This window comes from Chelonoidis abingdonii, chromosome 5 (genome assembly GCF_003597395.2).
Source record: "Chelonoidis abingdonii isolate Lonesome George chromosome 5, CheloAbing_2.0, whole genome shotgun sequence".
NCBI classification, from domain to species: Eukaryota; Metazoa; Chordata; order Testudines; family Testudinidae; genus Chelonoidis; species Chelonoidis abingdonii.
This window is the reverse complement of record NC_133773.1, coordinates 36,486,755-36,500,670: the sequence shown is the minus strand read 5'-3', so window position 1 is coordinate 36,500,670 and position 13,916 is coordinate 36,486,755. Positions and strand designations below refer to the sequence as shown.

General features: G+C 45.8%; 1 long non-coding RNA gene across 1 annotated transcript; it reads right to left on the bottom strand.

Annotated features, from left to right (window-relative positions):
- Positions 1-2,334: 2,334 nt before the first annotated feature.
- On the bottom strand, positions 2,335-11,054 carry LOC142046927 (uncharacterized). Its single transcript, XR_012656028.1, has 4 exons — positions 10,898-11,054; positions 6,569-6,715; positions 5,903-5,949; positions 2,335-2,893 (listed from the first exon to the last, which is right to left on the bottom strand). It is a non-coding gene; the product is annotated as an uncharacterized LOC142046927 (long non-coding RNA).
- Positions 11,055-13,916: the final 2,862 nt, after the last annotated feature.

Genomic DNA, 13,916 nt, shown 5'->3' with positions numbered 1-13,916 from the left:
ATGTGTGTGGGTGAAATGGCTCATCTGGTCCTGGGTTCGTTTATAACGTGATAGAATGGTCCTGGGTTCAGATAGTGAGTGAGGCAGCTCTCTATGAACTTACTGTTATTTCCAAACAGTTAGCTGTAAACGTCGGAGTCTTCTTTCAGCAGCACTTTCAGAAGCAAAGAATCGATAGCAAGTGAGATTATTCTTAAAGGTGAATCTGTTCTGTGTCTCTCCCAGGTGATAAGACCTAAGAGACTATTTTCTAGTGACAATGGCTGGTTAACTGGTTCCCAGCTTTGATTTTCTGGGGTTGGAGCAGTGAGGGGCTTGAGGGAAGATGAGAGGGAAAACTGGACAGTGCATACACTGATAGTAGCCACATTGAAAGGCTAAGTAGAATAATGATGGAATGGCAGCACAGAATTGACAGGTGGTGAGAAAAAGGGCTTCCAAAGCCTAAAAACAGCCCCTTCTTCAGGTGTCATCCATCCAGTTTTCTAAGGGCAGTTTTCAAGGCAGAGGTCTGTTCAGGGTTCACAGTCCTGCAGTGTAGAAGATTCTCTGGAAAGCTAAAACTGCATGGAGGGAAGCGGGGGGTGGTATTTCAAGTGTATAATGGATCCTGACACCCTTTTATGTCCCTCTCCCACCCTTTCCATAATGTAATGACTTACATTATTACGTGACTTGGGATGTGGTCATACTTCTTCCCTGAGGTATACTGTCACTACCCCGATTCTCCTTGGAATGGAGACTAATGCTCGTAAGTACACTATGGTGCATCCTTGTGCACAGGACTTGTACAGTCAGAAATTCCAGTCAGGTGAGCCACCGTCTTCCTGAGAACTGCATTCAGTACTAATGCATATTCCAACACTGCCTCCAGCAGTGATAATAATGGGACAAGTCTAACCATCTTGTCATCTAGCCCTACCAGAACAGCTCTAGCCAATATGGGAGTTAAAAACTGGAAGTCACCAGTGACATACCTACACAAGTGCTCACCCTAGTGGAGCTGTAGGAACAATAGGTACACTAGGAAATTTTACAGACAAACGAACAAAAAGAAATCTAATCCATACTAGAATGGTCTGCTCGGCATCTCTGAGTATATAAATCAAGAACAGGTTTACTTCTGAATTAAGAAATTATTCTGAAGTTAATCATACATGGAGAGACTATGATGCCACAGCTGAAGTACAGAATAATAATACTGCAGGATTAGAGTGGTATTCTGGACTCTGCTTTGCCCAGGATAATAATACAAGGCTCTTATGATGTCACAAGCGAAATCACTAACATGATATCTGATAAAGAATGATTAGACTATAACAGGTGAGTTGAGTGTCTGATGAGAGATCACATTCAAACTGATGATGGGAAGTAAGTTCCTAACCTCCTGCTCAAACAATAAAAGGAAAAGGTACAGCTGCGTACCATTTAAGAGAGAGCTGTGACCATGGAAACACCGGCCTCTCTTGTGTACCCAATCATTATATCAGAAACAAACTTCAAAGAGCCACAGAAACAGTTCAGTGATCACTCCCTATCAACATCTGGTATGATAAATACCTGTCACAGAAGGAAGCAAGTTACAAAGTCTTCAGCACAAGACAAACAGCAGCCCAAAGCCTCATTTCCTACTGGATCTGCGCATGTCCTGCATGGCAGCCCCTGGCTCCAGGAAATCTTCCTGGACAGTCAGAATGGGATCCACTCAGCCAGCAGTCCTCAGAGCATGCACCAAGAAGGGCATCATCAATTACTGATGACTTAGTGTCACCTTCCATGCAGGGAGAAGAGGGTTCTGGACAAGAAAATGAACAGCATAAATCTGCCTTACAGTTCATACCAATATCCCTTCTTGATTAGCATTTACCTCTGCTGGCAGAGAAGACACTGGAGTAGCTTCTATCTTACCCTTCCCTCCTTCTTGAGAGAGTGCCAAGGACCCCAGGCAGCCTAAAGGATGCTCTCACCAATGACTAATTGATTTGTTTAACTATGGTATGTAATATTTTGTGTCACTGCCACCTGATGGAATACATGCAGATAGACATTACCCATTGTTCCTTTACAGGAGAGGGGGGATAGTTTAATTGTTTGAGCACAGGTGTAGGCTGGTGGACACAATCACCAGCCTGGGACAGACAACCATGTTCAGTTCAGTTTGTAGCCCTTACTGCAAGGCCTTGTTTATTCTCTCTCTCTCTCTCTCTCACACACACACACACACACACACGCACACGTAGCAGCAAGTAACAGGCCTGTTCCCGTTAAGATTGAGGGGCCTTCTGGCAGCTTAATGACCAGGACCTTCTCCAATCCATGAGGTTCTACGGAATCTACTCACCCTCTAGAAATAGTCTGCTGCTGTCACAGGGGAGCATTCTCCTAGCCCTCTCCTGGTCTCAGGCTCCCTGGTGGCTCTGGGGCCCTCATTTATATCCCCTAGCTGGCAATCATATGACCTAATCACTGGATACCATCCAGCTGGATCCGATGATGCCCAGAACTTGCTTGTTGGGATCTTCTCCTTAATAGGGCTGCCTGGCCCCTTGGTTCTTAAAAGGGCAGACTACCCTGTTACAAAAGGAGTGGGAGCCAGCCAGGGCTCAGAGTCAGTTGGTACACACAGATACAGCATGAACACCTCTTTCATGCTGCTATTTTATTCTTCAGAATCTAAACTTTCATTTTAAAATAATGAAGTATCTAGCTTATAGCTGCTAAGAGAGCCTCAAAAATAGGAACCAAGTATAACTGATAAAGTGATTTCTGTCTGCATTGGCAGAATGTGAAACAATAACTCAGAAGTGTGGACTGCCCCTTCGTCTCAGTGCACACTAACTTGATGCTCAGTGACAAGGTTGATGGCAGTAACCAGCTCATGTTTCATCAATGCCTGGAAAAAAGAGGAGAGAGAATTATGTGTTAAAGATCTGTCCAATCTACTGAGAGGGACAGCTTCTTCTGGCACCATGAGGAGTGGGCCTGGGAAAATATTGCTACTTTTCCCATCACCCACTCAAGAAGCCAAGCCCAAGGAATTTAGGAGAGTCCCGCAGGGCATTCAAGTCCCCCACAGAGGAGTCAAATTCAAGATCTCCAGTAGGACTTAAGAGCCTCATCAAGGGAAAGCCAAGAGCTTAACACCTCCTGCCACTGCAAACACACTTTACTATCAATGTAAAGTGAGTCACTTGATTTTTTTGGATGCTACACCCAAAGTTTATCTCACTAATCCTCCCCCAAATCCTGTTATGATGGACCAAAGTCTTATGTGTTTGGCGAGAGAGAAATGAAAAATTGCTTCTTCATCCTGCTCCCGAATGCCAAGGCTGTCCATGCTACGGAAATTAAATATGAGCCATGGGCTCAGAAGGGCTGAACCCTACATTGGATACGCACACCCTGATTCTGAAATAGGAATCACAGTAACACTGTGACGTTGCACTCCATATGATTCTATGAAAATATGCTAATGAGTGTGACTGTAATGTAACTGGAATATGCTTCATGCAAAAGGTCTCGTCAGGTATCATTACGAAGCTTATAATCTACTGAGTGTGGTCATCCTATTTGTATAAATGTATCATTCTTGTATCTGGAACTAGATATGTGAAATATTACTCTGAGGTCCTATTGTAATTATGCAAAGTGTGGGCCATTAATAGTGGTTTGGAATCTTGATGGCTCCCATTGTCTAGGACAATTGGTTGTAAATGGCTCTGTTTACTTGCAAGCCTTCCTGTGAGTCAGGCCAGGAGGAATGAAGGTTTGGGGTCTCACAGGACATGTGACCATGTCACCTGGTACTGGAATCCATCTTAAACCTGTGCTTTTCCATTTAGAAGGAGGAGTGGGGAGAGAGAAAAGATTTCTGCCTTGTGCCAAAGCTATATAAGGGGGTGGAACAGAACAAAGGAGGCTGCAGTCATGAGAAATCCCCTAACTACCACCCGAGCTGGAACAAGGACTGTACCAGGGGAAAGGATTGGGCCCAGACTAGAAAGGGGTTCTAGTCTGTGAAAGAAGCTTATTGGAACATCGTTGAGGGTGAGATTTACCTGTATTCAGTTTCTTAAATGTATTAGGCTTAGACATGTATCTTTTGCTTTATTTTGCTTGGTAACTTACTTTTTTCTGTCTCTTATTACTTGGAACCACTTAAATCCTACTTTTTATATTTAATAAAATCACTGTTGCTTATTAATTAACCCAGTGTAAGTAATTAATTCCTGGGGGAGCAAACAGCTGGGCATCTCTCTCTATCAGTGTTATAGAGGGCAGACAATTTATGAGTTTACCCTGTATAATCTTTATACAGAGTAAAATGGATTTATTTGGGGTTTGGATCCCATTGATAGTTGGGTGTCTTGGTGCTGGAAGTAAGAGCACTTCTTAAGCTGTTTTCAATTAAGTCTGCAGCTTTGGGAGATGTGGTTCAGACCTGGGTTTGCAGCAGGCTGGTGTGTCTGGCTCAACAAGGCAGGGTTCTGAAATCCCAAGCTGGCAGGGAAAACAGGCTCAGAGGTAGTCTCAGCACATCAGGTGACAGTCCCAAGGGGGTCTCTGTGACGGAACCTTTAACAACCACATGTTAGGTAGCCTGACAGCCCTCATATATGTGAATTAAATTCCTAAGCTGGTAATGCTGATATATAGAAAGTTGCAGAGCAGACAGGAAGAGGTTATAAAAGTACATGAGGAAAGGAGAAATGTGAGACGCAACAAAGCCATTTACGTTTATGATGTTAATCTTTCCTCACTGTTAACTTTGAGGGTGATGCTCACAGTCGCTCTTTCTGATGGACAGAAGATATTACATGTATAATAACCACTATCAGCTTGGTGACACTGGAGAGAAGCAGGGACACATTTTCTTTCTTCAGCTCATCAATGGACAAATTTGTTTTGTCTTTAGAAATTTTTATTTCCCCATCATATTCAGCTACAATCAGTGTCTGCTGCCTGTATCCAACCACCATCTGACTGCGATCTACCGGTGAAGAAGCCACAGGAAAAAAAGACATTCCAGCAATACAGCAGCTGGGAGAGCTATAACTTGAGGGACCAGGAGCTAGGTAAATGGAAAGGGAATTAGAAATTAAAGCATAAAGGTTTGATATTGGGGTGTGATGGACTGGCTCTTCCACTCTTTGGATCACCTCCAACACCCTGGACACTTGTGCATTTGCAAGCACCACTATTTATTATTGTTATTTATTGAGTCCCCTCCACCAGTTCAGCCTTGTGCAGCAACATGTATATGGAAGTAAACTCCCCCTTAGCCCACTTTCCAGAGAAAGAGAGGGAAAGCTACCCTCATCTTGAGATCCTGTCTCCCCTGGCTCCTGCCAGCCTTCTCCCTTGCATGTCTTTCCTGTCCTTTAACTGTTTGCGGTTAATAGATTGATTGTTCTCATTAGGTCACTAATCCCCTGCCTAATTAAGCTATTGAGTTCCCATCCCCGACAATTAAATATACTGTGTGGGAGATGGGAACAACTTGTACCTTAGTGACCAGAGTGCTGGGTCAGCTCTACGATCCTAGTACTCTGTCACATGGGGAAGTGCCAAAGCTGTGCTTAGCAATGCAGGTAGGGCGAGGATGAGGAGACAGAGAACTAAAATAAATGGCCTAGGAAACCGTAGGTGGCATCCTGAGAGACATGGTTTAGGTAACAAAACTACAAGACGGGCTAAAATTAACTGATCATTACTGTCATCCTTGGAAATGGTGCCCTCCTGAAGGTTGGGGTTCCGGTCCAGCACAGTAGCGTATGGACAAAGACTTTCACGTTTTACCAGCAGGGAGAACAAATGCCTCTCTCATCCTGAACAGACATAACTCATGAGAATCCCTCCAAATGTCCCCACCAAAAATATCTGAGGTGTAAGACATGCTCACCTCCTTGTAGGTGTCATGATGGTGAAGACATTTGATGTTTCAAAGGTCTGGAGGAGAAAGCAATACTGCAAAGTAACATAAGGGGCTGCCACCTCCTCCCTCCACATGTGGAGCAGGTACTGCTTCTGCAGTAGACTCAATTCCTGTCCAAACAGGGAAGCCTTACATTAGTATAGTACTCCTCTCTGTGGAAGACTCTCTCCTGCCCCAAAGGCGTGGAGCCAGTTATGTGAGGATGGGGGAGAGAGAGGATGAGGTATCCATTCAAACTAGCCGAGTGCTAAGAAAAGCTCCCCACAAAGAATAATTATTTCTACATATCATTCAAGAAGATAGGCTATAAAATCAGTAATGGCCAAAGTTAGAGATGGAAAAGATCTATTATAACATCCATACTCTATGCAAAGGACAGTGTGTGTGTCTGATGCAATGGCCAGAGAAACTTTTAAGTGACTCAAGCAATGAGGCTTCCTTTGGGAGAATATTCTATTGTTCAGCTTCACTGCTAGGAAGGTTTGTCCTGACACTCGTCTTATATGCTTCCTTTCTTAAATTAATTAAATTATACTCCTAGTTATGTCCCCTCTGCCCTCTTAAGCCATCCCACTATCTTCTTGGTACTTATATTCCTTCAAATAGAACATAGTTAGGTCCCATCTTACCCACAATTTAGTGAAAGGAGACAATTCCTGTTTCTTGTGGGCTTCCAAGATGCTCCTGACAGTGCTCCTGTGCAGACAACATTAACACATGCCCACTTGGTCACAGGCTCCAGGACTCATCTCAGTCATTGAACGGGCCTCTGAGAAGGAACTGTTTAGAGGACAAATAGGGAGTTAAAGAAACATTTTAAAAGGGTTCAGAGAGAGGTAGGCACACAACTCCTATTGAAAATCAATGCATGTGAATGTCTAACTCCTTTAGTGAAATAGGAAAGTCCCAGGCTGTGCCTATGACAACAGGATCATGGCCTGAAATTGAACATGTAACTTGTGAAAGGTTACCAGTCGTCAGGTTGTTACCTGTGACATGGCCACTGAAGACTAGAAGGACAGCAAGAAATAGCTGCTGCTGATTGGGAGACATCGTTAATGTCCAAATCACAAAACTAGTTTAAGTCCTTTTACTTTGATCTCTTCTTTCACTGTCGGTCCTTATTTCCAGTTTCCTTCTTTTTTTGTCTCTTTCTCCTTTTCTACAGTTTTGGTTTCTCTTTCAGCTCAGCCATCTTTCCCAATTTTCCAAGCATTGGAGACAGTGCTGTAAAGGAAGAAAGATTCATAAATATAACATTAAGATACCAGTGTAGAAGTGTCACAATCCTTATAGCAGGCCAAAGGAAACAGTGTGTTTATCATTTAATATATTCTGCCTATCAGTTTTCTAACTTTTACATTGCTGTTTGTAAAGGAAATGGGCAACAAAATGTATTTTAAGAGGTCATTGTCAATATAAAAGTTACGTACTTAAAAAAAAAATCTTACCTTGTTACTAACAACTCCTTAAGACTGAAAGCATTATGCACATAATTATTTCTGTTTCTATAATTAGTCTCTTCTATATTTCTTTTTGGTTGTAATAAAAACTGTATTACGCTAATAAAGTCTCTGAAACAATTAAAACCTTTTGTTTATGGTTCATTATTTCTAGTGCTGCAAGAGTATATTTTAATTTGCCAAAACCCGGTTCTCATTGACAATTTATGCAGTCATATTTCTCGTATTATTAGTGCTGGTTGAACTACACACTTCTTCTGTTGACTGGCTGGGTGGCAGGGCCTGGACTGGGAGGGCAGGTCCCTCCGCACCATTTATCCTCTTGTTACCTCCCTGCTCTTCCCAGCTGCTGTTCCATGGTGGCTAGGGAGAGTTGAGGCAGAAAGCACCTTGGCCCCTAGTGGCTGGGAGAAGTCACTGCATGAGAATCCAGCTGTGCAGCAGGCAGATGTGAGGAAGGTGTGGAGCCTCTGAAGTTATGAGTGTCACACGAGGTTAGGGTGACCAGATGCCTTGATATTAAGGACCTTGTCTTATATAGGCAACTATACATCCCCTCTGAAAAAAGTGTCCCAATTTTTCACACTTGCTATATGAGATGTGTGACATCTGGCAGGTCTGCTAAGAAATCAAAGAGAATGAAATCTTCCATACTGCTACCTGTGGCAGACCCAAGGCCACTGGAGAACCACAATGCATTCCTGTGGGAGCATGAGTTCCCAAGCGTATGACAGGAAGACACAATCCCTAGGACCTACTTCTGTAGTTACAAAACAGTAATACACCAGGAAACTAGGACAGAAGGAACAGATTTAAAAGTTTATTAGAAAATGTTAAATAAAGATGATACAAAGAGTTTGATGTGTCAGTCATTAGTCATCGGGGGCAACATACAGAGTATGGGGGGAGGCTGGTATTTGGTTATGGTTCAGCATATAATACATACAGCCTGTGATGTCCCCAATGCGGGGTGTACGGTGCGTGGGGTCAAGATATAGTAGGGGGGCAGTGAGGGTACATCGCTCATATATTAGGTTACACACAGTCGTGAGTATGAGTAAGCGGGCCGGGTAATGGGGACAGGGTGACCCTCACGTGGTGGAATCCAGATCGGTAGGTTCAGGACTCAGGGGATGTAGTTTAGTAGGGGGGTTGTAAGGGTTTCCCCCTCCCCCCCCGTGGGTGTCTGGAGTCACATCGGCTCACTCCTGGTATTGGCGGTGGCCGGTGATGTGTTCAATGTAAATGTCTCTAGACCACCGGATAGTGTCCGAGACCATCAAGCGTCTCATGAGTCGCGCATAGCGACGGCCCACCCCGCAGGCCCTAAGCACACGTTCGTTCCAGGGGTCCCAGGCGCCTAGCGCCCCGACGATCAGAGCGTCGGTGTAGACCTCGTAGCCCTTCGCCCGCAGGGTGTCAGTCAAGGGGGCGTATTTCTCGAGTTTGCGGGCTCGGGCTTCGCGGAACGCCGGGGTCCTGTTCTCGAACGGGATGGTCACGTCGACGAGGATGATCTTTTTCCGCTCCTCGTCCGTGACGACGATGTCTGGGCGCAGCGGGCTGTCGGTGCCGGGGATGGTGCGGTTGACCGCGATCTCACCGAGGTGTGGGGCGATGGCCTTCGCTAGGCGGTCCTGGACGGCGTTGTGGCGCAGCTGCCAGGCTCTGGCGTGGGGTTTGCAGCTGCACAGGACGTGGGGCAGGGTCTCCAGGGTGTACCCGCACTTCCTGCAGCGCTTGTCCCGGTTCCCGTGGCGGACGGCTCCGTTGAGCGGGACGCAGTTCAGCCGGGCGCGGTGTATGAAGCGCCAGTCGGCGAAGCGGGTGAAGCTGCCCGCGGGGAGGAAGTGGTTGCTGGAGTCCCACTTGCTGGTCACCTCGAAGGCCTTGCCCTGGTCGGGTTTTTTCCTCAGGGTGTCCACGTAGAGCGCGTGGACGGCGGCCTTCAGGGACCTCTCCAGCACGCCTCTGGCTCCGGGGCTGACGGTGATGCTGCCCTCCGTCCCGATCTGCGGCACCAGAACTCCCAGCTCCTGTCGCTCCTCGCTCCAGACCCAGCGGCAGCCCAGTCGCTTCCCTAGTCGGCGCGTGGCGTCGCGGGCGCGGGACCACAGCGAGGCGGTGTCCCACCTGTCTCGGCCGAATTCGCCGTCCAGGGAACCGCTCAGGAAGGTGGCTACGTCCTGGCCGGAGGGAGGCCTGCCGATTCGGTGCTCGGTGGTAGCGTGCAGGGCGGTCGCCGCGACGCTCTTAACCGTGGTGTCCGGGCACGTCAGGAGGCGGAAGGCGTGCGTGATGACCGCGATGTCACAGAGGTCTCCCATGCGGGGGACGTTGGCGCCACCGTGTCTGTGGGCGATATAGATGAGCTCGTTGCTGGCTCTCTGAGGCAGGGACAGCCACTTTTTGACCAGCTGCCGGATGGTGTTGTCTGCCTTGTTGAGGGGCACCTTTGCCACGGCGGAACCTCTCAGGACGAAGGCGATGCGGGGGATCAAGAAGGTGTTGAGGGCGTTGATCTTCTGCCATGGGGCCAGCAGGGATGCGTCGATCTTGGCAGCGTCCTGCAGGATCTCCCGGATGGTGTCCTCGGGGGTCTGCCGGACGCGGACGCCCGTCGGCGTGCCGAGGTGTTGGTACGCCTGCCCTTCGGCCAGCGGAACGACGGGCTTGCCCTGGATCTGGAACTCCGTCGCCAGCACCGAGTCTCTTTGGCTCCCGTCGACGTGGAGGGACGCGCACTTCTTGGCATTGAAGCGGAGACCCGTCCAGTCGGCGGCTCTCCCCATGGTGTCGAGCATACCCTGGAGCCTCTCGGGGTCGTCCGCGATCAGGACCAGGTCATCCGCGTAGGCCAAGACGCTCACCCTCTCGCCGTGCAGGTCGAGGCCGTCAGCGCCGTCGGAGATCGCTCGCAGGAGTGGCTCCATGGCCAGGTTGAAGATGATTGGGCTGAGGGGGCAGCCCTGCTTTACGCCGCTGTGGATCGGGATCTCAGCGGTTTCCCCTTCCACCGAGCGGATGGTGGTGCTGCAGTGCTGGTAGAGATCCCGGATCAGGCAAAGGAAGGTCTCTGGCATCCCGAACTCCCGCAGAGTGTTGAAAATGTGGTGGTGGGGGATGGAGCCGAAGGCGTTGGACAGGTCGAGCCACGCTATCGCGCACTGCTTCCGCGCCCTCTTGGCCATCTGGAGGGTGGTCTGGAGCAGGAAGTTGTGCTCGTAGCACCCCTCTGACGGCATGATACTACAACAAGAATGCCCATGGTTATCCCCATTGTATGGGAGAGATACATACAACATAAAATGGCTGGAAAACTGCTCAGGTAACAGCATGTCATCCACAAGCAGGTCATATGTCATACCCATTCTGGGGGTCATGCCTATAGAAGCTGTGCGACATGTCTAAACAAAATGAAAACAACAAGGAGTCTGGTGACACCTTAAAGGCTAACAGATTTATTTAGGCATAAGCTTTTGTGGGTAAAAAAACTCACTTCTTCAAGGAGACAGTAGCTCTGTTTCTTGTGGGCTTACAAAATGCTTCTGACAGTGCTCCTGTGCTGACAGCACTAACACAATGTCCCATCTGGTCACAGGCATCGGGGGAAGATTCATCTTGGTCACTCTGCAGAAGCAACCGTTTTAAGGACAAGTAGCTGTGTGATGAAAAAGCCATTGAGTTAAAGAGGGAGTATTTACTGACAGGTTAGTCTGGCTGCAATTGTGTTTTATTTTCATATGATTTTTTTATAAAGAGGAGATGGAACAGTAGCCACTGGAGTCAGTTAGTACTGGGTATTAACCTTAGGTAAACCTGACCCATGTGAGCTCCATATCAAGGAACTGGCACCAGGCAATAAAGACCAGTGTCTTTTCATCACAACTTTTTGTCTCACCTTAATTACAGAAGTTGCCTAGAATTCACTCAATTCTAGCCACAATGGGTTTTAAATTAGACTAGAAGCTGTCTGAGGCAGGGGCCATGACTTCTTGTGTGTTCGGACTGTGCTCAGTACAGTGGGCCCCTGATCCAGATTGCAGCCTTTGATTCTACCACATGATAAATAAAGATAACAAGTGATGCAGTAATGGCAATAGCCAGATACTCAGCACAGACATTATTTTAAACTATATTTCATTTCATATTGTTGTGGTCAACAGCACAAATGTTAAGGGAAGTGTGAGTGCTTATAAATCGAAGGTGATCATCTGGCCTCATGGTTTTTCTCATGCTGTGGAGGAAATGTAGGATGTTTGCACGAGCACTCAGTTATTAGAGTTGAGTGACATTTTTCATCCAAAACCTTTTTTCAGCAACAAATGCACACTTAGTAACACTGAAATGTTTTGCCAATTTGTGCATTTTCCACTAAACTGTTTCAGATGGCCCCGCCCCCCAAAATCCCAAAACAGCAAAATATTTTGCTTTGACATTGTCAAATTAGACATTTAGATTTTACAGTGTGAAACAACCTTTTGTTTCAAAATTTCCTTCAGTTTTATTTAAAATACAATCAACCCAAAACATTGTAAACTGGTCAAAATCAATACAAAAATGTTTCAATTTTGTCAAATCCAAAACATTTTGTTTGACCCAAAGCAACTTTGTTTTTTAACAAAAAACTTTTTGGTTTGCCAAAAATTTTGAAAAATATCCTTTTGGTTCAACCCCAAATTATTATTTCTTTCCCTATTTTTCAGCATTGCCAGCTAACTGAAAAATCCATTATTCACATAGCTCACTGTATAGTCTTCTGAATGGTTTGCTAGTCTATAAGGTGCCACAGGACTCTTTGTTGCTTTTACAGTCCTCTAACGTGTACCCTGAATTGTGCTGTCCTGTTCCCATAATGCTGACCTGCAACTGCATCCTGGATTTATCTTGCAGCTTCCAATCCCCTTATCATTGGCATCAACTTTGCATTGTCAGTTAAAAGGATTATCTTTCCCAGCACACAGCTCTAATTATAATCTAACTCAGTTTATCTGAAGTACATTTTGGTAGCGTTACCATTATGCAAATATAAATTTATTATCCACTCATTATGTTTTGACTACAGTGTTGCTAATTAGAGGCAATTTAACTGCCTTAAAAACAATCCTTTCCTCTCCATGCACTTTCACTAACTTGAAAACTGTACAGAATGCACATCAAGAACAGCATCAGCGAAGAAAACCTGCAGTTAACAACTCTGGTTTAATCACCTTAATTGACTTTCATTATGTAGAAAGCCACTTATAATGTGCAGATTATTCTGATTGACTTCAGTTTGGTGACAGGAACGTGAAAGATAAGGGGCAGTTTATTCTGATCACATTTGTAATGCTATAATAGCCCAAATGTTTACATAAATTTGGTGCAGTTGCCTACCTTAATTAATCCAGTTACAGGATTTCCCTTTGTAACAGTATTTGACTATGGAGAAAAACTGCTTCAGGAAATTTGGGGTAGTTTTGAAACTGGACTATTTTCAGAATTTAGGTCCATATGCATGCAAGAACTCCACAGTTGACTTGAATTGGAGTCTGCACATCCTCTCTCACCCACAGGTCTGCTCAACTACACCAGTAGGGGCACAGAGGAAGCAGGGCAAGCACCAGCAAAAGCTGCAGCATGTCTTCCCCTGGATACGGGCCTTGCAGCGTGGAATGACTCACTTGACAACCTTCTCTAAAGCCACCGCCCCTGCACTGCCAGCAGCCCACACCTTAGCAACGTGACCTGGGAAGGGAAGGGGAGAGATCCCAGAGTGCACAGAGGAGTTAATGCCTCTTTAGGCTACGTTAACTTTATGCTGCATTCGCTCTAGTTTTTCTGCAGTTCTTGGCAGGGAGCATAATACTTAGCACAGCTCAGCCTCAGCTCCCACTTCCTGGCCTAGCCCTGTTTTTCCAAATCACCAAAGGGCAAAAAGGGGATTTTTTCCTGCCAAGTAGAAAGGTAGCTATGTGGGAGTGTATTTGGGAGCCACTATACTGTCAGTGGTCTCAAAGGTCTTAATCCCTAGAAGTCTTTCATTGATGTCTGCATAGGGAAAGAGACTTGTTAGCTTTTAAAACAGTTCCTGATCCATTTGGACATCTCTGAGGATGGCTATTTGCTTTTGCTTCTGTTAACTGATTATGATGCCATCTTGCAGTAACTTTGTTAACTTTTCTTTCTTAGATGTTCACTTAATATCTAAAAAGGATTTAAGTAAGAAAAACAAACTATACTCCATTGCGCTCATTCATTTCTTCTCTTGTGGACTTTGTCGCTGTATGTCAATATATGCGGTTCCTGTCATATGTACAGGGGTGAGGGAGCAATCCTACTCTATTAGTGCTAGTGCCACTAAGATTTTGCATCCAGAGACGCCTCTTGCACCCCTAACCACCTTCTTTCATTCAGGTACTATTCTTTTAGCACTTCAAAAATATACTTTACCCAAGAGTTTAGGAGTGCTCAGCATTCCCCAGAAATATTTCCACCCCTAATTCTCAAAGAGAGAGAAAAATCAAACAAAGTTTGTT